The sequence below is a fragment of the Salmo salar genome, chromosome 07 (genome assembly GCF_965601325.2).
Source record: "Salmo salar chromosome 07, fSalSal1, whole genome shotgun sequence".
NCBI lineage: Eukaryota > Metazoa > Chordata > Actinopteri > Salmoniformes > Salmonidae > Salmo > Salmo salar.
Window position 1 is genome coordinate 21,222,251 of NC_138297.1, and position 26,234 is coordinate 21,248,484.

General features: G+C 43.1%; 1 protein-coding gene across 29 annotated transcripts in view; it reads right to left on the reverse strand.

Moving 5' to 3' along the window:
* The window catches only part of LOC106608606 (receptor-type tyrosine-protein phosphatase delta), a 643,701-nt gene that overhangs the window by 470,772 nt on the left and 146,695 nt on the right, over positions 1–26,234 (reverse strand). For 28 of the 29 annotated variants that reach the window (XM_082977423.1, XM_045721669.2, XM_082977431.1 and 25 more), the window contains exon 4: positions 18,302–18,325. The gene's annotated coding sequence lies outside the window, so the exon portion shown is untranslated. Of the gene's footprint in view, positions 1–18,301; positions 18,431–26,234 lie in introns of those variants that run through there. The other variant, XM_082977422.1, reaches the window with a different exon arrangement.

Sequence of the window (26,234 nt, forward strand, 5' to 3'; positions counted from 1 at the left end):
AGTTTCTTTTTTGTGAAGAAGAAGGATGGGGGTCTGCACCCGTGTATTGACTATTGAGGTATCAATCAGATCACTGTGAGGTACAGCTACCCGCTGCCTCTCATCGCCAGTGCGATCGAGTCAATGCACGCTTCTTCACAAAATTGGATCTCAGGAGCGCTTAAAACCTGGTGCGTATCCGGGAGGGGGACGAGTGGAAGACTGCATTTAGTACCACCTCAGGGCACTATGAGTACCTCGTCATGCTGTATGGGTTGATGAATGCTCCATCAGTCTTCCAGGCCTTTGTTGACGAGATTTTCCGGGACCTGCACGGGCAGGGTGTAGTGGTGTATATCGACGATATTCTGATATACTCCGCTACACGCGCCGAGCATGTGTCCCTGGTGCGCAGGGTGCTTGGTCGACTGTTGGAGCATGACCTGTCCGTCAAGGCTGAGAAGTGTTTGTTCTTCCAACAGTTCGTCTCCTTCCTAGGGTATCGCAGATGGAGAGTGACCGCATTTCAGCTGTGCGTAATTGTCCGACTACCACCACGGTAAAGGAAGTGCAGCGGTTTCTAGGGTTTTCTAACTACTACCGGAGGTTTATCCGGGGTTTTGGTCAGGTAGCAGCACCCATTACCTCACTGCTGAAGTGGGGGCCGGTGCAGCTGTTGTAGTCGGTTGAGGCGGACAGGGCTTTTGGTCACCTGAAGGCTCTGTTTACCTCAGCTCCCATGCTGGTTCATCTGGCTCCCTCTTTGGCGTTCATAGTGGAGGTGGACACGTCCGAGGCTGGGATAGGAGCCGTGCTCTCTCAGCGCTCGGGCACACCACCAAAGCTCCAAACCGTGCTTTCTTTTCGAAGAAGCTTAGCCCGGCGGAGCGAAACTATGATGTGGGGGACCGGGAACTGTTGTCAAGGCTCTGAAGGAGTGGAGATATTGCCTTGAGGGGGCTAAACCCCCTTTTCTCATCTGGACTGACCACCGCAATCTGGAGTACATCCGGGCGGGGAGGAGACTGAACCCTCGCCAGGCAAGGTGGGCTATGTTCTTTACCCGTTTTGTTTTCACTCTATCCTACAGACCAGGTTCCCAGAACGCTAAGGCAGGTATGACACAGAGGAGCAGTCCATGGATCACACTCCCATACTTCCGGCCTCTTGCCTGGTGGCATTGGTGGTGTGCGAGCTGGACGCGTACATCGAGCGGGCGTTACACACAGAGCCCACTCCCCCCCAGTGTCCAGCTGGGTGCCTATATGTTCCGTCTGCTGTCCGCGACTGTTTGATCTATTGGGCCCATACGTCACCCTTCTCTGGTCATCCTGGCATCGGTCGGACGGTGCGTTGCCTTAGTGGGAAGTACTGGTGGCCCACCTTGGCCAAGGATGTGAGGGTTTATGTTTCCTCCTGCTCGGTGTGCACCCAGTGCAAGGCTCCCAGGCACCTGCCCAGAGGGAAATTACAACCCCTACCCGTTCCACAATGGCCGAGGTCACACCTGTCGGTGGACTTCCTGACGGATCTTCCTCCCTCACAGGCCAACACCACGATTTTGGTCATTGTGGATCGGTATAATAAATCCTGCCGTCTCCTCCCTTTGCCCGGTCTCCCTACGGCCCTACAGACTGCAGAGGCCCTGTTCTTACACGTCTTCTGGCACTACGGGGTGCCTGAGGACATAGTTTCTGATCGGGGTCCCCAGTTCACGTCCAGGGTCTGGAGAGCATTCATGGAACGTCTGGGGATCTCGGTCAGCCTCACCTCAGGTTTTCACCCCGAGAGTAACGGGCAGGTGGAGAGAGTAAACCAGGATGTGGGTAGGTTTCTGCGGTCATATTGCCAGGACCGGCCGGGGGAGTGGGCGGCGTTCATCCCCTGGGCAGAGATGGCTCAAAACTCACTCCGCCACTCCTCCACTAACCTCTCTCCTTTCCAGTGCGTACTGGGGTATCAGCCGGTTCTAGCACCTTGGCATCAGAGCCAGATCGAAGCTCCTGCAGTGGACAAATGGTTTAAGCGCTCAGAGGAGACCTGGGACGCTGCCCATGTGCACCTACAACGGGCCGTGAGGCAGCAAAAAGCGAGCGCCGACCGCTACCGCAGCGAGGCCCCGGTGTTCGCACCAGGGGATCGGGTCTGGCTCTCGACCCGAAACCTGCCCCTCCGCCTGCCCTGCCGGAAGCTGGGTCCCCGGTTTGTGGGGCCATTTAAAGTCCTGAGGAGACTGAACGAGGTATGCTACAGATTACAGCTTCCCCCAGATTATCATATTAATCCCTCATTCCATGTGTCTCTCCTCAAGCCGGTGGAGGACGCCCTGGACCCTTCGTTGCTGCGGGATTTCCACGTCTCCATCCGGATCGCCCTGCGCCTCGTCCTCCGGGTCGTCCCCGAGGTCGGTGTCGGTGCGCTGCTGGAGCCGCGCGTCAAGGGGGGGTACTGTCACGACTTCCGCCGAAGTCGGTCCCTCTCCTTGTTCGGGCGGCGTTCGGCGGTCGACGTCACCGGCTTTCTAGCCACCGCCGATCCACTTTTCATTTTCCATTTGTTCTGTCTGTCTTACACACCTTGCTTCACTCAACCAATTACTTGTTTATTATTTAACCCTCTGTTTATTATTTAACCCTCTGTTTAACCCTCTGTTTCCCATTTAACCCTCTGTTTCCCAAACCCTCTGTGTTTGTGAGTGATTGTTTATTGTAATTCGGTCCGTCTTTGTGGGCTCGTTATGTTACGTTGTATATTTGTCTTTTTGAGTAAAAAAACGTTGATTACTCATATCTGCTGTCCTGTGCCTGACTCTCTACACCAGCTACACACAGGACCCTTACAGTGGCTTTCTACACAACGACATGGAGAGGGAGAAAAAGATACATCGTCTATACATTTCAGAACTATTCTCACAATAATCATATAGGTTGCACACAAACTGCCGCCCGTTTGGAATAAGAAATCGTTGTTTATCTCTGTCGGAAGCAGCCCTCCTTAGGAAGGTTGCTGGCCTTTCAGCGGCAAGCTGGTATGGCTCTGATTGTCCGAAAGGTATCTCCCCTTTTCCGTCTTCTACTGTTGTTCACTCCGGAAGATAGCTAGCCAGCTGTGACGATGGTTCCCATTGGTGATGAGCATAGTAGGATAGTCTTCGCTTTTCTAGATATTTGACTCAAGACAGCTAATCATCTGTACCACGTTTCCTGGTCTGAAGGTTGATTTCTCTCCCAAGCCTTTATGCACTCTGGTCAAAGGGGACGGTTCCATCAGTCTGACATGCTCTCTGACCTCACTCGGGGCGTGGCTATTTACTATGCACAGTTTATAGGAGATATATTCTCTCATACCTCTTCAAATCACATTCCTATCTTAACAAAAGTACTTTCATAATTGTTCATATTTCATAAACAATGTTAAGGATGAAAACTTGACAGATAAAGGGGATCTACTTTCCAAGTTACAGTATTTCATCCATACCATTTTTCATGACATCACAAAATAAAAACCAATATGACATTTTTCTAGAGCTCCCCACTGACCATTCCCCATGTACTTATGTTTGAAATACTGTTCCAGTATTCGCATTAGAAAGAGTTTCGGCGGGAAGACTGTCTGTGAAACAAATGCACATTCCTATGCGCATTTGAAGAGGGAGGGAGAGAGTCTTCTTCTAACTTAAATTTACGACAGGGTGTGAGGTGTCAAAACCCCCACACCAGTTCCCTCCTTCCCTTTGTGGGTGAGATGGCGTCTGGTGGAAGTTTATTCACTGCAAACCTGATCTGCCCATTTGGATCACACCAGGACAGTCATGACATACCTAAAACAAAGGTAGTGGCGTAGATCAGAAAACCAGTTAGTATCTGGTCTGACCACCATTTGCCTCATGCAGTGTGACTCATCTCCTTCGCATAGAGTTGGCTGTTGATTGTGGCCTGTGGAATGTTGTCCCACTCCTCTTCAATGGCTGTGCGAAGTTGCTGGATATTTGCGGGAACTGGAAGACACTGTCGTACATGTCGATCCAGAGCATTTCAAACATGCCCAATGGGTGTGTATGCAGGCAATAGAAGACGTCAGAAACGGCTTGCCCATACACATGGTCTGCAGATGTAAGGCCGGTTGGACGTATGCCAAATTCTCCAAAACGACGTTGGAGGCGCCTTATGGTAGAGAAATTAACATTAAATGATCTGGCAAAAGCTCTGGTGGACAACACTGCAGTCAGTATGCCAATTGCACGCTCCCTCAAAACTTGAAACATCTGTGGCATTGTTTTGTGTGACAAAACTGCACATTTTACATTGGCTTTTTATTGTCCCCAGCACAAGGAGCGCCTGTGTAGTAATCTGCTGTTTAATCTGCTTCTTGATATGCCTCACCTGCCAGGTGGATGGATTATTTTTGCAAAGGAGAAATGCTAACTAACAGGGATGTAAACAAATTTGAGAGATATGTTTTTTGTGTGAATGGAAAATGTCTGGGATCTTTTATTTCAGCCCATGAAACATGGGACCAACACTTTACATTGTGCATTCACATTTTTGTTCAGTGTATGTGTGAGTGTGTGGATAGAGTCAAGTGTGTGTGCACAGTCAGTGAAGTAAAAGGTTGTTATTTGATTAGCTATTTAGCAGTCTTGTTAAGCAGTGTTATGGTTTGGGGGTAAAGCTGTTCAGGGTCCTGTTGGTTCCAGACTTGGTGCACTGGTACCGTTTGCCATCCGGTAGCAGAGAGAACAGTCCATGGCTTGGGTGGCTGGAGTCTTTGAAATCTTCTGACACCGCCTGGTATAGAGGTCACTGGATCACAAGATCACAGGTCGCATGTGAGGTCTCTATATTACGCTTATATGATAAATATTAACCCACTACAGTAAATGGTGACCACTTTCGCCTACGATCCCTGTACCGCAATACATTTTTCAAAAGCAATGATACCCATGAACAACAAAAAGCCTTCACATCTACATCTCAACAAAAAAAACAAAAAAACACCAGTTTTCAAAACTAAGGTTGATTAGGCTTACATCGGGCTTTGACCAAGCTGGGAGTAGAAGTTACATATACAGGCAAAACACATCAGACTGGGGTATCATTGGAGCCAGAATGTCTCTGCTTGGCCACACATGAAGCATTCCGCCTGGCCAAAAGAACATCCAGCCTATGTGCCAGAATCAGAGCCAGAATGGCAGATGGATGGGAAACACAAAAACCTCTGACATTTGACCTTCAGGGAGCAAGGGGTGGATTCCGTCCAACGGTCGTCAACCTCCAAAGTCCTGCCAGCAAACTGTTGGTGTGTATTCATGTGTCAGAAAGACATGCCAAAGATGAGGCTATGCTTACAGTATTAGGATTGAACATGGCTGTCTGGTAGACCTTCAGCTATTGCACTCAGAGAGGACGATTGGTCAGTAATCTTGAATGAAATGTGACTGTTGTCTCTATATCGTGTCTTGTCACTTCATTGGTCTGCATAATTTATTAACAGCATGATATAAAACTAATGCCACAGCCTTTTGCACAACAGATTTTTTTCTGTGTCAGATCTTTGACTGTCATTGTTTGGTTTAATGGCCGAAATATAAAGGCACAAAGAAATACTACTTTTGAAGATCAGTTAATTAATGTGACTAATTAAAAAACTCTGGATAAACAATACAGAGATGGCTGGGAAACTAAAGAGCTAGAGAACCCTTGCTGTGACATATCGGAAGGAGAGCAATTTCGATTGGAGCACGTTCTTTACATGGCATGAATGAAAATGAAATAATTAAACACACTTACCATAAAAGACAAGTCAGAGGGTGGACTAGACGACACATCGACAAAAGTGGCGAGGAATGGAGGAAGGGAACATTAAAAGCGGCGTGGTGATTAAAACAGCGCCTTACGGGCATGTTTAAAGACAATGAGTCTAAATTGGGAGTTAATGTAATCTATGTCAGGGAATTCAAGCTACAGTGCCGAGTGGGTGGTACCCTAGGGGGTTACACAGCACAGCCCTACATTGTAATGTGTCTGGCCTTGAATACTGAGGCAGGGTGACCATGAGGGATAGAGGTTGCCTGTTTGAGGTGGGGCCGACTTCAATTTTATGCCTTGGGTCTGGGAATACAGAGCGACTTGGAAGAATCAACCATGTTGCACACTATGAAATCAAATGCATAATGGATGATGGTAAACAACACCAGCATACTTCCCTAATGGTGATGCAATAAGTGGGAAGGAAGCAATCAGCCTCTTCCTGACCAAGTCTGTAATACCTATATGTTTCAAGCAGAACACCATAGTCCCTGTGCCCAAGAAAGTGAAGGTAACCTGCCTAAATGACTACCGCCCCGTAGCACTCACGTCGGTAGCCAGGAAGTGATTTGAAAGGCTGGTCATGGCTCACATCAACACCATCATCCCAGAAACCCTAGACCCACTCCAATTCCAATACTGCCCCAAAAGATCCACAGATGCCGCAATCTCAATCGCACTCTACACTGCCCTTTCCCACCTGGACAAAAGGAACACCTACAGTTGAAGTTGGAAGTTTACATACACTTAGGTTGGAGTCACTAAAACTCATTTTTCAACCACTCCAAAAAGTTCTTGTTAACAAACTATAGTTTTGGCAAGTGGGTTAGGACATCTACGTTGTGCATGATACAAGTAATTTTTCCAACAATTGTTTACAGACAGATTATTTCACTTATAATTCACTGTATCACAATTCTAGTGGGTCAGAAGTTTACATACACTAAGTTGACTGTGCCTTTAAACAGCTTGGAAAATTCCAGAAAATTATGTCATGGCTTTAGAAGCTTCTGATAGGCTAATTGACATAATTTGAGTCAATTGGAGGTGTACCCGGGGATGTATTTCAAGGCCTACCTTCAAACTCAGTGCCTCTTTGCTTGATATCATGGGAAAATCAAAAGAAATCGGCCAAGACTTCAGAAAAACAATTGTAGACCTCTACAAGTCTGGTTCATCCTTGGGAGCAATTCCTAAATGCCTGAAGGTACCACATTCATCTGTACAAACAATACTACGCAAGTATAAACACCATGGGACCACGCAGCCGTCATACCGCTCAGGAAAGAGAAGCATTCTGTTTCCTAGAGAAGATCGTACTTTGGTGCGAAAAGTGCAAATCAATCCCAGATTGACAGCAAAGGACCTTGTGAAGATGCTGGAGAACACAGGTACAAACGTATCTAAATCTACAGTAAAATGAGTCCTATATCGTCATAACCTGAAAGGCCGCTCAGCAAGGAAGAAGCCACTGCTCCAAAACCCCCATAAAAAAAACCAGACTACAGTTTGCAACTGCACATTGGGACAAAGATTGTACCTTTTGGAGAAATGTCCTCTGGTCTGATGAAACAAAAATAGAACTGTTTGGCCATAATGTCAATCATTATGTTTGGAGGAAAAAGGGGGATGCTTGCAAGACGAAGAACACCATCCCAACCGTGAAGCACGGGGGTGGCAGCATCATGTTGTGGGGGTGCTTTGCTGCAGCAGGGACTGGTGCACTTCACAAAATAGATGCCATCATGAGGGAGGAAAATTATGTGGATATATTGAAGCAACATCTCAAGACATCAGTAAGGAAGTTAAAGCTTGGTCGCAAATGGGTTTTCCAAATGGACAATGACCCCAAGCATACTTCCAAAGTTGTGGAAAAATCGCTTAAGGACAACAAAGTCAAGGTATTGGAGTGGCCATCACCTCAATCCTATCGAAAATGTGTGGCAGAACTGAAAAAACGTATGTGAGCAAGGAGGCGTACAAACCTGACTCAGTTACACCAGGAATGGGCCAAAATTCACCCAACTTATTGTGGGAAGCTTGTGGAAGCTTACCCGAAACGTTTGACCCAAGTTAAACAATTTAAAGGCAATGCTACCAAATACTAATTGAGTGTATGTAAACTTCTAACCCACTGGGAAAGTGATGAACGAAATAAAACATGAAATAAACAATTCCCTCTACATAGTCCCTTTAACCCTATTATTCTGACATTTCACATTCTTAAAATAAAGTGGTGATCCTAACTGACCTAAGACAGGGAATTTTTACTAGGATTAAATGTCAAGAATTGTGAAAAACTGAGTTTGAATGTATTTATATATAAACTTCCGACTTCAACTCTATGTGAGAATGCTGTTCATTGATTACAGCTCAGCGTTCAACACCATAGTGCCCACAAAGCCCATCGCTAAGCTAAGGACCCTGTGACTGGGCATCTCCCTCTGCAACTGGATCCTGGACTTGCTGTGCTGCCCCCAGGTGATAAGGGTAGACAACAACACATCTGGCGCGCTGATCCTCAACGCTGGTGCCACTCAGGGGTGCGTGCATAGTCCCCTCCTGTCCTCCCTGTTCACCCATGCCTAGCACCACTCCAAGACTATCATTATGTTTGCTGACGACACAACAGTGGTAGGCCTGATCACTGACAACGATGAGACAGTATATAAGGGGGAGATCAGTGACTTGGCAGTGCGGTGCCAGGACAACAACCTCTCCCTCAACGTGAGCAAGACAAAGGAGATGATCGTGGACTACAGGAAAAGGAGGACTGAACACGGTCCCATTCACATCAACGGGGCTGTAGTGGAGCGGGTCGAGAGTTTCAAGTTCCTTGGTGCCCACATCACCAACAAACTATCATGGTCCAAACACACTAAGCCAGTCATGAAGAGGGCACAACAACACATTTTCCCCCTCAGGAGACTGAAAAGATTTGGCATGGGTCCCCAGATCTTCCAAAATTTCTACAGCTGCACCATCGAGAGCATCCTTGCCGGTTGCATCACCGCATGGTATGGCAACTGCTCGGCATATACCATGCGGTGTCAGAGGAAGGCCCTGAAAAATTGACTCCAGACTCCAGTCACCCAAGTCATAAACTGTTCTCTCTGCTACCGCACTGCACACGGTACAGGAGCGCCAAATCTAGGTCCAAAAGGCTCCTTAATAGCTTCTATCCCCAAGCCATAAGCCTACTTAACAATTAAATCAAATGGCCAACCGGACTATTTACATTGACCCCCCCCCCCTCTGCAGCTACTCACTGTTTATCATCTATGCATAGTCCCTTTAAACCTACCTACATGTACAAATTACCTCGACTAACCTGCCTCAATATTGTTATTTTATTGTGTTAATTTTTATTAGAATTTTTACTTTCGCTTCATGCATTGTTGGTTAAGTGCTTGTAAGTAAGAATTTCACGGTGTTGTATTCGGCGCAGGTAGACGTGGTTAGAGCGTTGGACTAGTAACCAAAAGGTTGCAAGATTGAATCCCCGAGCTGACAAAGTAAAAATCTGTCATTCTGCCCCTGAACAAGGCAGTTAACTGTTCCTAGGCCGTCATTGAAAATAATAATTAGTTCTTAACTGACTTGCCTAGTTAAATTAAGGTCAAATAAAAAATTTAACAAATACAATTTGACGTGGTTTTGTATTCTGGTTGTGGCATCGCAACAAACTGTGTCCAGCAAATAACTTTGGCTCAGTTCAGTGTGTTCTCTAAAAGTTCCCCATTGGCAAAAAATGTAATTAAATCCCGGCAAAGGGACCAAAGCTCCAAAGCTTGGAATCCGGTGCTTGGTGCTTCCCTTTCTCTGTCTTGTGAAGTGTGGATCTGAGGCCTGGATGCAGGACCAGATACACTCAGAGAAAGATATAGAAGGAACAACAGAGAGGGAGCCCTCAATGTGCCTTCACCATATGCTGTTAGCTACTGATGGATGACGCTCTCCCCAGGCACTGAGACAACTTATCGCGTCTGCCGGTGACATCGTCGTTTCCGATAAAGTTAAAGACGAGCCATCTGTTAAAAACAGCAGCCCCACTTGCGGGGACAAGTGTATGTGTGTGTGTGTGTGTGTGTGTGTGTGTGTGTGTGTGTGTGTGTGTGGTGTGTGTGTGTGTGAGACAAGGTTCTTATAATTGTGATTTTCTAATAGATGTTATTTATATTCGTTTTTTACATTTTTATTTGAAATTCAGACTAGTTTCAGTTAGTTTTCAAACCTGATTTAGTAGTTTTTATTCAGTTTCAGTTTGACGTTTTTTATATAACTTTTTTTTCAGTTTTAGTTTTATTTCGTTTCAGATTTAGTTTCAGTGTAAGGGACAGAAAGTAGCCTTATAAACGGAAGACTAGGAGACATTTGTGTTATAGGCCTATTGCAGAGGTACTCATGTACTATTTGAGATGGTCCTTCACAAAAATGTCCTAGGTGGCAAAGGTCCGGATGGTTATTGTAATTTATTGGCGTAGTAACAAACCTCCACCTCACAGTGACCGCAAACTGTTCCCACCCTTCTTTTTTACAGAGAGAAAAATGTGCAGCTTTTAAGATTATTTTCTGCAATTCCACACACTATGCCATTGACCGAAGAGAAAATATATCCGTTTTTATGCAAATGTCCTGCCTCTCTACACATTTTCCACATCTTATGTGTGTTCATTTGATACCAGGAGTCAAATCCTGACCGAAATCCCCAAATAAAATTATAGGTGTCTCACCTTGTCTTTATCCTGAAATTATTTGTGGGTGCTGTTCAGATTAACTTTGAGGTTGGTTGTGTTTTTTCCGTTGAACCTCTGTTCCACACATGCTGCCATCTTCTGACACCACAATGCTTTTATCCTTTCTAGCAATTAATGTACTCAAAATAATCACATATTGGGCTTTGTCTTTTCTGACCGACCACTGCTCAAGTTGGGTTTGCTCACGCTTATTGTTCACACTCCTGCTCTGCGCTCGCCCTTGGATTTCTTCCCTGTTAGCTACTGATTGTATTGCACATTTAACCCCATTAGATTTTTGCCTGAAGTAAAAATATATATTTTTACATTTTAATTTATCATTTATGCTTTTTATTTTATTTCGTTTTGCAGTCAAAGATAATATATTTTTTTCTTAATTGTTTTCTTTAAGTTTACTAAATAGTTTTTCCAATTGTATTTTTTATTTTAGTTTCAGTTGGTGTGTGAATCCCACCACTCCTAATAAACTGGCAAATGTGGAGACGCTCTGTGTCATAATCATATTTAATGCCAGTTAAAACTAGCTGAGATCCCTCTCTGGAACTTTGATATGCCGGTACAGTATATTATGTTCAACAATACATTAAAATAATGACATTTAAAACAAATTTTATGCCAGTTAAAACTAGCAGAGATCCCAATCCGGAACTTTATATGCACTTAGTGTCTCACCCTGATCTGTTTCACTTGTCCTTGTGATTGTCTCCACCCCCTCCAGCGACACATGAAAATGTGTTTCCTGTCTCTCTGTGCCAGTTCGTCTTGTATGTTTTTCCAAGTCAACCAGCGTTTTTCCCGTTCTCCTGTTATTTGCTCTTCTCCTTTTTCTAGTCCTCCCGGTTTTGATCCTTGCCTGTTTCTGGACTCTGTACCCGCCTGCTTGACCATTCTGCCTGCCTTGACCATGAACCTGTCTGCCACTCTGTACCTCCTGGACTCTGATCTGGTTTTGACCTTTTGCCTGTCCACGACCATTCTCTTGCCTACGCCTTTTGGATTAATAAACATTGTAAGACTCCAACCATCTGCCTCCTGTGTCTGCATCTGGGTCTCGCCTTGTGTCATGATACTTAGAGTATATTATGTTCAACAATATATTGAACAACTAGCCAAATCAAAAATGGTGTTCTAAATATGAATGTTTACATTTTTCAATATTCATAAAATAATGTAAGAAAATTGTTATTGAAAACAAAATACTACTCATATTACAGATTAAGCAGTAAAGCTTCATCTGACACCAATTTGTGCTTCGTAGCATCTATAGATGAGCCTTAAAGGAGGCCTGGGTAAAGTCAAAATGTCATAAATATGCCAACTTTGATTCATCATTTCTCAATTATGCTTTTAGATACAAATGTCAAATATAACAATCCTTCCTCCAGAGGAACATTCTGTGGATTCCATTTCATGATAAAAAATAAAAATTGTCCTGGTTTCGTGAAGGATCACCCCATCGGTAGAAACTCTAATGGCAGTTATCTACCTGTGGCACCTACTCCTGAAAACAGTACCATTTTGAAGTCATTTTCATTCCAGAACGATGTTACATAAATTTGAACATTAAGTGGTTAAGAATGACCTTTCACTGAGATATTCGGTGCGCAAACAGCTCCCGACACACAATAGAGAAACGCACCATTTGTAAATCGCATCTGTCACCTATTTATAGAATTTTACAATGTAATGGTGTTTGCTTATCCCGGCAGCCGACAATCACTTTTCCTTTGCCACCGCTTGCTGAAACACTGATCAAGCATGCCACAGTTTCTATCTGAATGAAAGGCCTGCAAGGCATAATACAATAATAACCGTCGTGCAGCTTGTCTAAAGAACTGAAGGTGCTATTTTCACTCACTGTGGGGCAAACAAAGAGGAATTCTCTGTACTCTCACCTCATTGCCATTCTTTCCTTTAGCTTCTCATTGAAGTGCATATGAAAAAAGTAGTAGGCCTTTTGAATGCCAGACATTTTCGATGTGTTTTCAAAGGATGGAGCTTCAAGGGTTAGGCAAAGACAGGCGCATTCTTTTGACTTGGTATAGAGTGTTGGGAGGAGACACAAGTGCAGATGGTGGAAATAAAGGAGAGACGAGTGAAACGGGACAGTACGCTTCCATGATGATGAAAATTCTGGAGCATCACCTGGTGTGTGTGACTCATTGGCAGAGATATATTTGGAACTGTCTGCTCAAGGACATACCCAAACTCCTGACATCTCTATCAAACTTCCCCCATGGACAAACACAGTAAACGTCAATGAAAAGATTACAACTAACTTGTAATAATTGAAAGTCGAGTGAGATTGATACAGGGATGTATTTTTTGCTTCAAAATGACAGACCTTACACTGAAAATTACTGTTTCTACAAGACCAGAAGTGCCTTCAGAAAGTATTCAGACCCCTTTACTTTTTCCACATTGATGTGTTACAGCCTGAAATTAAAATGTATTACATTTAGATTTTGTGTCACTGATCTACACACAATACCCTGTCGACCATTTTGGAAATGAATAAATAATTAAAAGTTGAAATGTCTTGCTATGGCAAGCCTAAATAAGTTCAGGAGTAAAAATATGCTTAACAAATTACATAATAAGTTGCATGGACTCATTCCGTGTTCAATAATAGTGGTTAACATGATTTGTTAATGACTAACCCATCCCTGTACCCCACACATACAATTATCCGTAAGGTCCCTAAACCGAGTAGTGAATTTCAAGCACAGAAGACTAGGAATGTTTTTGAATGCCTCGTAAAGAAGGGCACCAATTGGTAGATGAGTAAAAAAAAAAGCAGATGGTGAATATCCCTTTGAGCATGGTGAAGTTATTAATTACACTTTAGATGGTCGTATTAATACACCCAGTCATTAGAAAGATACAGCTGTCCTTCCAAACTCGGTTGCCGTAGAGGAAGGAAACTGCTCAGGGAATTCACCATAAAACAGTTAAAGAGTTTAATGGTTGTGATATGAGAAAACTGAGGATGGATCAACAACATTGTAGTTACTCCACAATAGTAACCTAAATGACAAGAGTGAAAAGAAGGAAGCCTGTACGGAATAAAAATATTCCAAAACATGCACCATGTTTCCAAAAAGGCTCTTAAGTAATACTGCAACAATTGTGGCAAAAAAATTACTTTTTGTTATGTTTGGGACAAATTCAACAACACATCACTGAGTACCACTCTTCATATTTTCTAGCATGGTGGTGGCTGCATCATGTTATGTGTATGCTTGTCATCTGCAAGAACTAGGGCATTTTTTTCAGATAAAAAGAAACTGAAGACAGCTATAAGCATACGCAAAATCCTAGAGGAAACCTGGTCCAGTCTGCTTTCCAACAGACACCGGGAGATTAATTCACCTTTAACCTAAAACACAAGGCCAAATATACACTGGAGTTGCTTACCAAGATGACATTGAATGTTCCTGAGTGGCCTAGTTAAAGTTTTGGCTTAAATCGGCTTTAATCAATGGCAAGACATGGAAATGGCTCTCTAGCAATGATCAACAATGAACTTGACAGAGCTTGAAGTATTTAAAAAATAATAATGGGCAAATATTGTACAATTCAGATGTACAGAGCTCATAGAGACTTACCCAGAAAGACGCACAGCTGTAATCACTACCAAAGGTGCTTCTAAAAAGTGTTGACTCAGGGGTGTGAATACTATTGTAAATGGCATATTTCTGCATTTAATTTCAATACATTTGCAAACATTTCTCTAAAAAAAAATAACTTTGTCATTATGGGGTATTGTGTCGATGGGTGATTTATTTATTTATTTAATCAATTTTTAATTCAGGCTGTAACACACCACTCCTACCCAGTAACTAGAATATGCATATACTTATTACATATGGATAGAAAACACCCTAACGTTTCTAAAACTGTTTGAATGGTGTCTGTGAGTATAACAGAACTCAAATGGCAGGTCAAAACCTGAGAGATTCCTTTACAGGAAGTGGCCTGTCTGACCATTTCTTGAACTTCTTTTCCATCTCTATCTTTTACTAAGGATCTCTGCTTTAACGTGACACTTCCCACGTCTTCCATAGGCTCTCAGAGCCCGGGAAAAAACAGAATGTCGTCATTCCAGCCCCAGGCTGAAACACATTATCGCCTTTCTCAAGTGGCCGATCAAGGGACTCTGGGCTTATGCGCGTGACCCGACCGCCCCCGCCTTTGTGATTTTTTTCCTCTGTTTGCCGAAAAGGAGATTCCCTGTCGGAATATTATCGCTTTTCTACGAGAAAAATGGCGTAAAAATTAATTTTAAACAGCGGTTGACATGCTTCGAAGTACGGTAATGGAATATTTAGACATTTTTGGTCACGAATTTCGCTATTCGGATATAACGATGGATTATTTTGGACCAAACCAACATTTGTTATTGAAGTAGCAGTCTTGGGAGTGCATTCTGACGAAGACAACAAAAGGTAATCAAACTTTTATAATAGTAAATATGATTATGGTGAGTGCTAAACTTGCCGGGTGTCTAAATAGCGAGCCCGTGATGCCTGGGCTATGTACTTAGAATATTGCAAAATGTGCTTTCACCAAAAAGCTATTTTAAAATCGGACATATCGAGTGCATAGAGGAGGTCTGTATCTATAATTCTTAAAATAATTGTTATGCTTTTTGTGAACGTTTATCGTGAGTAATTTAGTAAAATGTTAGCGAATTCCCCGGAAGTTTGCGGGGGGTATGCTAGTTCTGAACGTCACATGCTAATGTAAAAAGCTGGTTTTTGATATAAATATGAACTTGATTGAACAAAACATGCATGTATTGTATAACATAATGTCCTAGGGTTGTCATCTGATGAAGATCATCAAAGGTGAGTGCTGCATTTAGCTGTCTTCTGGGTTTTGGTGACATTATATGCTGGCTTGAAAAATGGGTGTCTGATTATTTCTGGCTTGGTACTCTGCTGACATAATCTAATGTTTTGCTTTCGTTGTAAAGCCTTTTTGAAATCGGACAGTGTGGTTAGATTAACGAGAGTCTTGTCTTTAAATAGCTGTAAAATAGTCATATGTTTGAGAAATTGAAGTAATAGGATTTTTAAGGTTTTGAAAATCGCGCCACAGGCTTAAAGTGGCTGTTGAGTAGGTGGGACGCAAGCGTCCCACGCAAGCGTCCCACCTAGCCCATAGAGGATAAGTCAATGAATGATCAGTTGAAAGAGGTCTGTACAGGTTAATAAGTACATGGTACATGGTTACACATCCTCAGTAACTATGCCCAAACAACATTACTACATTGTTTTGTTAGTATAAAGGATTACATTGTCCCAATTTTAACACAATTACATTTTGTATCAAACGCTCTAGTTCCTCCTCCCATCATGTAACTATTCAGATGATTATCATTATTAATCAATCAATTAGTGCATTATGAATTATTCTCAATATGGCACAAGCGTCCAAAACACGTATCCGTAATAATGAGCAAAATGTATATTTGTCTCTAACCTTTAATCATGGAAAACAGGGCATAAATAAAGACCATTGGGCTTCATTCCTGCTCAGTTCACCAAAGAGGACTCCTATCTTTCTGTCATAGTGGACGTGAATCTGGAGACGCAACACCCGCAGATGCCTGGCGTGCTGTTTGACAGATTCTCAGTCTACCAGCAAGGCTCTCTGTAAATGTCCATCTGTCGGCCTCCCGCGGGTACTTATTATTCCCGGCTAGCCAGGGGTTTTCTCCTCCGAGCAGTCAGTCAGTCGCTCACTGCTGCCTGCCTCTCAAACAATGAGGGCTGAACCAGAACATTTCTCGCAGATGCTCCGACTGGTTACCAGTGGCAGGCGGAGAGGCGTTGTTTTCAATTACCACATGAGGTGACTTCTCTCCTTAAATGTTTACATTCAAGCTTATTTGGATGCTAATGCTTATTGCAGGAATGCTAATTTGAAGAGAGCATTTAACATGTATTATTAAGGGGGGCTAAGCTAAAAATAGGTTAGCATGCTATGGGAAGGTAGTGACCGTTCATTTCCAAATTTTGCTCCGCTGACCACTCCCTCCCTCCCTCCCTCCTACCTTGTGGATGAGGTGATTGATTTCCCCCTCTAAACAACCTTGCTGTGAGCAATAGGGGTGTTGATGGCTCATGCGGTCCAGGTTTAGGGCCCTGCTATGGGGGATTCAATCATGTATCTGACCCCTACCATACCGGTGTAGCCTTTTATTCTGTTGCTGGGCTGTATGCACCGAGGAACCAGGCTGAGTGAGTGTACCCATACTGTTTAGTCAACAGGCAAATTGTGTCATCCCAGTGAGCGATAGTCACGGCTGAGTGGATGGCTGTCTTATCTCCACTGTAGTCGATGTCTGGTCAACAGGGACCATAGTTAAAGTTTACACTACTGTACTACTTCCTATTGTACTGTATGACGTGATACTCTGGAACATGAGTACAGTATCACATCATAATCTGATTATTTCTATTAGTTTAAAATCATATATATATATATATATATATAGTGGATATATATATATGAATTCTTTATGTTATACAGTCATTATCGGCCATCTTTATCATGGGTGTCAATAATTGCGGACCCCACTTGACATACTCTACAATTCAATTATATTATGTATTTCAAAATGATAGAAAATAATGAAATTTGACCTTGAAAGTAATTGAAATATTTGTGGTGTGTCGCCCCTCATGATGTGACAATGACATGACACGGTCTACCATGTTGTGGTTTACAAGTTACAATATCCTTTCGAAACACCACTTCCTTGAAGTGTGGTGCACCCACTAGCTTGAGATATTCAGTGGCCATGAACTGCGTCATAATAGATATTTTTGAGCGCAATTCTAAGATGTCCTCGTAGAGCTGTCATCGCCACGGCGATCGCGCCTTCCTGTCGTGACATGGAGGTTTGTGGTAGAGAGGACAAAGGGAGCTGAGGCAGGGAACATGTTCACCACCAGTGGTGGCAGAGATAGATCTCTCTCCCTGGCCCGGGCCCCTTACTATAGTTTCTGTCTTAGGAAACAGACACCGCAGCTCCCTGCTAGAGTCAACACTGCAAGATCCTCTTTGAACAATCTGGGCCATTTGACTCTCATTTGAATACATTTCAAATTTATGGCGCAGAGCTCACAACCCGGCTGCCAGAAATAGCTAGCTTGTGTAAGTCGGCGCACTCACACGTGGGAATACGAAGGGAAGGATTGCAAAGCGTTGCATACCTTCCTGAGCAAACAGCAGGATCTACGCAGCCGCGCCCCTACTCCCTCCTTTACTTGGGCATTCAGGAAACACAGGTGGACCCCAATGAGATCCCTTAAAACATATCTCACTGTTTGCAAAAGGAAATAGCAAAATGGTATTATACTTGGAAGATGGGTTAATCTGTGGACATCGGAGGGTTGGAGTTCAGATCAGAATGAATGAATGGTGGACTGGCCACTGTGGGTGAAAATCCAGCACTTGCAGAAAGAGGATATTATGAATATACAGTATGTATAATTAGTTAACTACATGTACTGTATATGTGAGAGAAAATAGCTGTAAGTAGCAGTAGAAGACATATTGTCCGTTAGTTTACTCCAATCGGGGGAGGGTAAAAAAAGTACAAAATTAAAATAAGGGGGATTAGAAATGATGCCAACAATTAATTAGATAGAAACCAAAATCTTTTTACAATAATAAAGCAGATCAATATATAAAAACTTTTCAGTGTTGAGGATTAAGTTGGAAAAATAGCAAAATGAGTCTTACCTATTGTGGAACAGTTGGTCACATCTGTAAGCAGGAGGCAGGGGAAGAATGAGGGGGGGAAAGGAGAAATGTCAGCAAATTACAAAGTAAACTTCAGTGCAGGCTAAGGCTGTCACCAGCTCCTGAAAAATGACAGTATCCCAGACGTTGGTGCAGACTGGGGGTTAAGAATTGTCCCTGTCAAGAAGGGGGCTGTAATTTATTAAACGAGGGACATTAAAAGTCAAAGAATTCTCCCCCGAGGATCCAAAGTTTGCACAACTTGTATTAATAATTGTCAGTGTTTCCTCCAATTCAAAGGGAAGGAGGGAGATAATAAAAAATAAAAAAAGTACTGGGCAGCAGTCATCCATTACGACCAAATGTTCACCTCTGACACCTCAACACATCACACACATCACACATCACACCACACTCCCCCCCCCCGACACATCCCCCCCCCCCCCCCCCCCACACACACACACACACACACACACACACACACACACTCTGTAACGGCTGTCTTCTGTAGAAATGGACCAAGGCGCAGCAGGTATGTGAATACTCATCTTTAATTAAAATAAAGGAGTAGAGCATCCACTTAACAATTCAAACAATATATACGACAGGAACAGTTTTGCAGGCACACAACACGCAGTGCAAAAACAACTACCCACGAAAACCAAACAAACACACACCTACTTATGGGACTCCCAATCAGAGGCAACTAGAAACACCTGCCTCCAATTGAGAGTCCAGCACCCAAAACTACACATAGAAAAACAAACCTAGAACCTATACCAAACTAATACACCCCACTACACCACACACAAAACCCCATAATACAAAACAAATATACCTCTGCCACGTCCTGACCAAATATAATAGAAATAATACCTAAATATTGGTCAGGACGTGCCACACACACACACACACACACACACACACACCACACACACACACACACACACACACACACACACACACACACACACACACACACAACCTTCCTCCACTGGTATGTCTTGAAAGTAATTTAGTGGGCCTTAGACATCTCTAACCCTTTGTCTGTTTTATGAAGACCTTAAGGTCATCCCACTACAATAGAAGCAGAAGCCCGGCAAGATAAATTAGTCGGATTTAGCCACATCTTCAGTTTCAATGCTGCTTTCCCTGACATTTATTTTGGCTAAGATTTATGAAGAGGACAGTTGCGCGCTTCTTGACTTCACTGTAGAACCCTTCCTGACAAGTCCGAAAAATAGATTTCCATTACCTCACTATTTTTACATCAGAAACTGGTCCCTCTACGAGTGTGCTGCTCTCGAGTACAGTTTTGCTTTGCTTGTAAATGTTGCAATAAAACAAAGACTAAGAGAATTTTTCAGCTCACAAGGATTCAGAAGCTGTTCCGTGGGTAAGCATTGCTTAGTGAGCTCACAGAGATGTACTGTATTGCTAAGCATAATTTTCAAGAAATATGATTTATCACAGATAATGTATTTCTCCCTGCATCTATTTGCATTTTTGTGAATAGAATCTTCTGGGATTGACTGTGCTGGGAGAATGTGACTACAATGCCAAGTTTGGCTACCCACAAGGGAATGGCTTATTTTTAGGGGGGGAATTAACAGGACTCAAACTCCTAGTGCTTGGGTATTCATTACTATGCTGTCTGCTTCAAACACATCCTCACACTGTCTATTGCTGTTCTTGCTAAACCGTGGTTGGACACCTTCAGGGACCACGGCGGTAAGACAGACCCAAAAAGAAACACCTGGGGTTTTAACGGGAGAGAAAGAGAGATACTTCCTAAGAGCCAGTCAGAGACAATGGAGGAAAGATAACAGGCTGTATTGGGAGTTTGGTGCAGCACATAGTAGATCAATAGTGCCCTATAAAATGTTTTATATTTTTTTAACCTTTATTTAACTAGGCAAGTCAGTTGAGAACAAATTCTTATTTACAATGATGGCCTACCGGGGAACAGTGGGTTAACTGCTTTGTTCAGGAGCAGAACAGATTTTTACCTTGTCAGCTCAGGGATTCGATCCAGCAACCTTTCGGTTGTTGGGCCAACACTCTAACCACTAGGCTACCTACCTGCAGCCTGACTTGGTAGCGTTCGAGAATGATAGAGCACAGGATACTTATTTCCACTTAGCCGAACGCAAATACAACCTACACATTTTGGGACAGTCACGTCACGTACGATAACTCAACAGACAAGAAAAAGGCTGTTTCTCTACCATTTACATCAAGAAATTAAAAACAATAATCTCTCAAATAAACACGTTTTGTGTTTTAATAGTGAGCTTTGTTTCTTGCTCAGCATTGAGATTATAGACCATAGATTTCCTGTAGAAATATATGGCCTCACCAATCAAATCGAGTAAAGCTAGCACATGTCTAAAGTAAGTGGATTAGGCCAGTGGGGATTTGTGAAAATAAAGGCATGGGGATGAACAGAGGCTCTTGTGAGTCTCCTTATACCCACAGTGTGAATAAGGGAAGACTAAGAGAGGAAGATGCTTTTTTCGCCCTGTTTTAAGCAGTTAAGCTGCTTTCAGAGTCTTAGTTACGCTGTGTGGAACCTTAATAAGATATGGAAACTTTTGACAAGGCAGGAAAGCCAAGAACTACAATCCTATGTTGCCCTTTTTCCGTTGACAACAGGAGATTTCGAAATGTATGTAGTGGTCAATGCAGTGAATATTAGCGTTAATTCTACTGTAATTGTATGCCAAACAAAAAAACATTGATTTCAAAGTTTAACAAACCATTCAACTCTATGCACAAGGACTACTTCAATAGCTTTCAAAATAAGTTCTTGACATTTGCCGGATTGACTGACCTTCATGTCTTAAAGTATTGATGGACTGTCATTTCTCTTTGCTTATTTGAGCTGTTCTTGCCATAATATGGTATTTTACCAAATCGTCTGTATACCAACACTACCTTGTCACAACGCAACTAATTGACTCAAACACATTCAGAAGGAAAGAAATTCCACAAATTAACTTTTAACAAGGCACACCTGTTAATTGATATGCATTCCAGGTGACTACATGATGAAGCTGGTTGAGAGAATGCCAAGAGTGTGCAAAGCTGTCATCAAAGCAAAGGGTGGCTACTTTGAAGAATCTCAAATATAAATTATATTTCGATTTGTTTAACACTTTTTTGGTTACTACATGATTCCATATGTGTTATTTCATAGTTTTGATGTCTTCACTATTATTATAGAATGTAGAAAATACAAAAAATAATGAAAAACCCGGGTATGAGTAGGTGTGTCCAAACTTTTCACTGGTACTTTAGGTGTTCCGGTCATGTAAATTGCAATGGAAATGGCATCTTCCTTGGATCTGTTAGAGCAGTAGGCAAATAGGAGTGGGTTTAGTGTGCCTGGCATGCTGGCCTTGATATCGGTGACGACCAGCGTCTCAGAGCACTTTGTGATGACCGAGGTGAGCGCAACAGCGGCGATTTTCATTTGAGCATATCACCTTGTATTTCTTGGGCACTGGGACAATGGTGGTCTCCTTAAAGCAGGTGGGAATTACAGCCTGGGAAACCTGATGATAAGACAAGACGTGAACATTATATTTTTTTGCTAATACATGATCGGGTCCATGGGTCGCCGGTGTGTGTGGGAGGGGCTTCCTTGTCCAGAAAAAGTTAAAGACCCCTGAGGTCTAGTTCATTCAATAGCCACGTGAGAGTGACAATAGCCAGCTCGTTTCCACCTAGTCTCTGTTGGTGTGTCCTCTGAAACCCATTGATTTATTTCCGTTCATCAGTGGGTCAGGCTTTTAATTCAATTGCTGGGCCTGTTCCTCTAAAATAGTGTTGGCTGCTGCTGCATGAGTGGTTGCTAATTGGAAACAAAAAGCAATGAACACAACGGAAAGCTTTGCCAAGCCACTATTACACCGACCACCGGCGTCTCATGTTGTTCAATTACGCCATGACGAAAGAGCTGCTGTTTGCACCATGTCACTATTTAACCTATTCAACAAAGTGGAATGGGAGCAGCTGTTTATTTTACAGCGCTATATAATGACCTGAAATGGCTTGCTGTTAAAACATCTAGCCCAGAGAGTAGAGAGAGGAGGAGAGACCAAAATGGTTTAATGTACTGCAGCCTTCCTTTCATCATATCCACTGCTAATATCTGGCCCCCCTCCACAGATGCCATGTTAACACTCTTTCTATTTGTGTGTCTGATAAGGGACATAAAGGAAGTGTTAGAAGCAACAGTACAGCTGGTCCAAGCTCAGACAGACTCGAGCTTCGAGAAGTTTACATGAACCAATGAGGGAGCCAAAAGAGTTTAGCCAAAGTTTTCGGGGTCTTTCAAGAATATTTTGTCAACTTTTTGACTTCAACTTTAAGTATTTAATGAATGATGCACAAGTAGGGCTGTTGCGGTGACAGTATTACTGCCACACAGGCAGTCATGAGTCATGAGTCAGTAAAATTCCACGTGACCGTTGAGTCCCGGTAATCTCCTCTCCTGTGCACTCTGGACATGCGTTGGTAGTACCCAATTCGCTAACGACCACCAGGTCGCTAATGGCCTGATCCTCAGCGCTCTATTGTCCCTGTAACCCACAGGTGTCAAACTCATTCCACAGAGGGCTGAGTGTCTGTGAGTTTTCGCTCCTCCCTTGTACTTGATTGATGAATTAAGGTCACTGATTAGTAAGGAACTCCCCTCACCTGGTTGTCAAGTGCTTAATATATATATATATTTTAAATACAGTAAAAACAGGAGAAAATAGGCCCTCCATGGAATGAGTTTGACACCCCTGCTTTAACCACTCTGACATCAATGCAAATACAATTGAAAATCACATCAAACACTTATCATCAAAATAGTATGTGCTTTTAAAACTCACCTCACTGTGATTGATCAATTTGAAGAAAGAAGTTCAACAGTTGAAACTGAGTGGAAAACATGGTCACTGTGGATGTTGTTTCAAATTCTAGCGCAACGAAATGGACAGTGCTTTCTACGGTCTAATTCAAAACACCCATACGCATATTAGAGCTTATGGATAGGCCTATATATGACCCCAAGCCCCCCCGCCCCAAATAATTGTGCTGTTATACAATACATAGCCTACCACATATTACACATGGCAGAAAAACATAAAATAAAACTGATTTAAGATGTCTTTGGTACATAATTGGTCTAGCCTATACTCCAAAATGAAACACATTCTAGTACTCGCCTTTGAGTGTGGACTGGTTACCATATGCTACACTCCAAACTTTCTATCCACGTATTGGCCTAGGCGATGCTGTTGGTTCATTGATCGCACAGGGTGGCTAACAGAGTTAGCATACAATTAAAGTGAATTTGTATTTGAATACCCTAGTAATAGGGCATTTTTAATTGGCTGACACTTTACAGAATATCTCATCAAATCAAATTTTATTTGTCACATACACATGGTTAGCAGATTTTAATGCGAGTGTAGCGAAATGCTTGTGCTTCTAGTTCCAACCATGCAGTAATATCTAACAAGTAATCTAACCTAACAATTTCACAACAACTACTTTATACACACAAGTGTAAAGGAATGAATAAGAATATGTACATAAAAATATATGAATGAGTGATGGCCGAACGGCATAGGCAAGTTGCAGTAGATGGTATAGAGTACAGTATATACATATGAGATGAGTAATGTAGGGTATGTAACATTATATAAAGTGGCATTGTTTAAAGTGGCTAGTGATACATTTATCACATCAATTTTTCCATTATTAAAGTGGCTAGAGTTGAGTCAGTATGTTGGCAGCAGCCACTCAATGTTAGTGATGGCTGTTTAACAGTCTGATGGCCTTGAGATAGAAGCTGTTTTTCAGTCTATCTGTCCCAGCTTTGATGCACCTGTACTGACCTCGTCTTCTGGATGATAGCGGGGTGAACAGGCAGTGGCTCAGGTGGTTGCTGTCCTTGATGATCTTTTTGGCCTTTCTGTGACATCGGGTGGTGTAGGTGTCCTGGAGGGCAGGTAGTTTGCCCCCGATGATGCGTTGTGCAGACCTCACTACCCTCTGGAGAGCCTTACGGTTAGGGGGCGGAGCAGTTGCCGTACCAGGCGGTGATACAGCCCGACAGGATGCTCTCGATTGTGCATCTGTAAAGGTTTGTGAGTGTTTTTGGTGACAAGCCAAATTTCTTCAGCCTCCTGAGGTTGAAGAGGCGCTGCTGCGCCTTCTTCACCATGCTGTCTGTGTGGGTGGACCATTTCAGTTTGTCCGTGATGTGCACGCCGAGGAACTTAAAACTTTCCACCCTCTCCACTACTGTCCCGTCAATGTGGATAGGGGGCTGCTCCCTCTGCTGTTTCCTAAAATCCACAATCATCTCCTTTGTTTTGTTGACATTGAGTGTGAGGTTATTTTCCTGACACCACACTCCGAGTGCCCTCACCTCCTCCCTGTAGGCCGTCTCGTCGTTGTTGGTAATCAAGCCTACCACTGTTGTTTCGTCTGCAAACCTGATGATTGAGTTGGAGGCGTGCATGGCCACGCAGTTGTGGGTGAACAGGGAGTAAAAGAGAGGGCTAAGAACGCACCCTTGTGGGGCCCCAGTGTTGAGGATCAGCGGGGTAGAGATGTTGTTACCTACCCTCACCACCTGGGGGCGGCCCGTCAGGAAGTCCAGGACCCAGTTACACAGGGCGGGGTCGAGACCCAGGGTCTCGAGCTTAATGACGAGTTTGGAGGGTACTATGTTGTTAAATGCTGAGCTGTAGTCGATGAACAGCATTCTTACATAGGTATTCCTCTTGTCCAGATGGGTTAGGGCAGTGTGCAGTGTGATTGCGATTATGTCGTCTGTGGACCTATTGGGGCAGTAAGCAAATTGGAGTGGGTCTAGGGTGTCAGGTAGGGTGGAGGTGATATGGTCCTTGACTAGTCTCTCAAAGCACTTCATGATGACGGAAGTGAGTGCTACGGGGCGTAGAGGAGCTGTGAAAACATGTTACTATCAATGCTACCGAACAGATTTCACTTGGTTTCCCAAATAAAGCATTGGGTTGAAGCAGGAACATGGGTTGAAGAGCCCATGGCATATAGAGTTTGGGCGGAATATCACCTGTCGCTTTCGAGAGCATGCTCCTCAAAACAGTGGTTGATGAGTGGAATGAAATAAGTGTTAATATAAGCCCAAACATTTCTATTTGCAATAGAAAGCAGAGTTTTGATGGTTGCCAGTAAAAAGAGGCGGATCCCAGCTGCTACTAAATGTATTTCTCAGCTGCTCATATTAAGCAAATGCTCCGCTATATAACTGAAGTAGCCTACCCGGCATCATTGAAAAACTAAATGGTGGGAAAGAGGCCTCCATTTGCTATTCGAGTGCAAACGTATGTCATTTTTCCCCTGCCGCTGTTCCTGCCAATTTGATAATGGGCCATTCTAAATGGAAACTATCTGAACAAAAATATAAACGCAAAATGTAAAGTGTTAAATAAAATATCTCAGAAATGTTCCATATGCACAAAAAGCTTATTTCTCTCAAATGTTGTTTACATTGATGTTATTCAGCAATTCTCCTTTGCCAAGATAATCCATCCACCTAAAAGGTGTGGCATATCAAGAAGCTGATTAAACAGCATGATCATTACACAGGTGCACCTTTGGCTAGGGACTACAATGCCTCAGATGCCTCAAGTTTTGAGGGAGCATGCAATTGGCAAACTGACTGCAGGAATATCCACCAGAGTTGTTGCCAGAGAATTTAATGTTAATATCTCTACCATAAGCCGCCTCCAACATCGTTTTAAAGATTTGGGCAGTATGTCCAACCGGCCTCACAACCATAGACCATGTGTAACCGCACCAGCCCAGGACCTCCACATCATGCTTCTTCACCTGTGGGATCATCTGAAACCAGCCACCAGGAGAGTTCATGAAACGGAGGAGTATT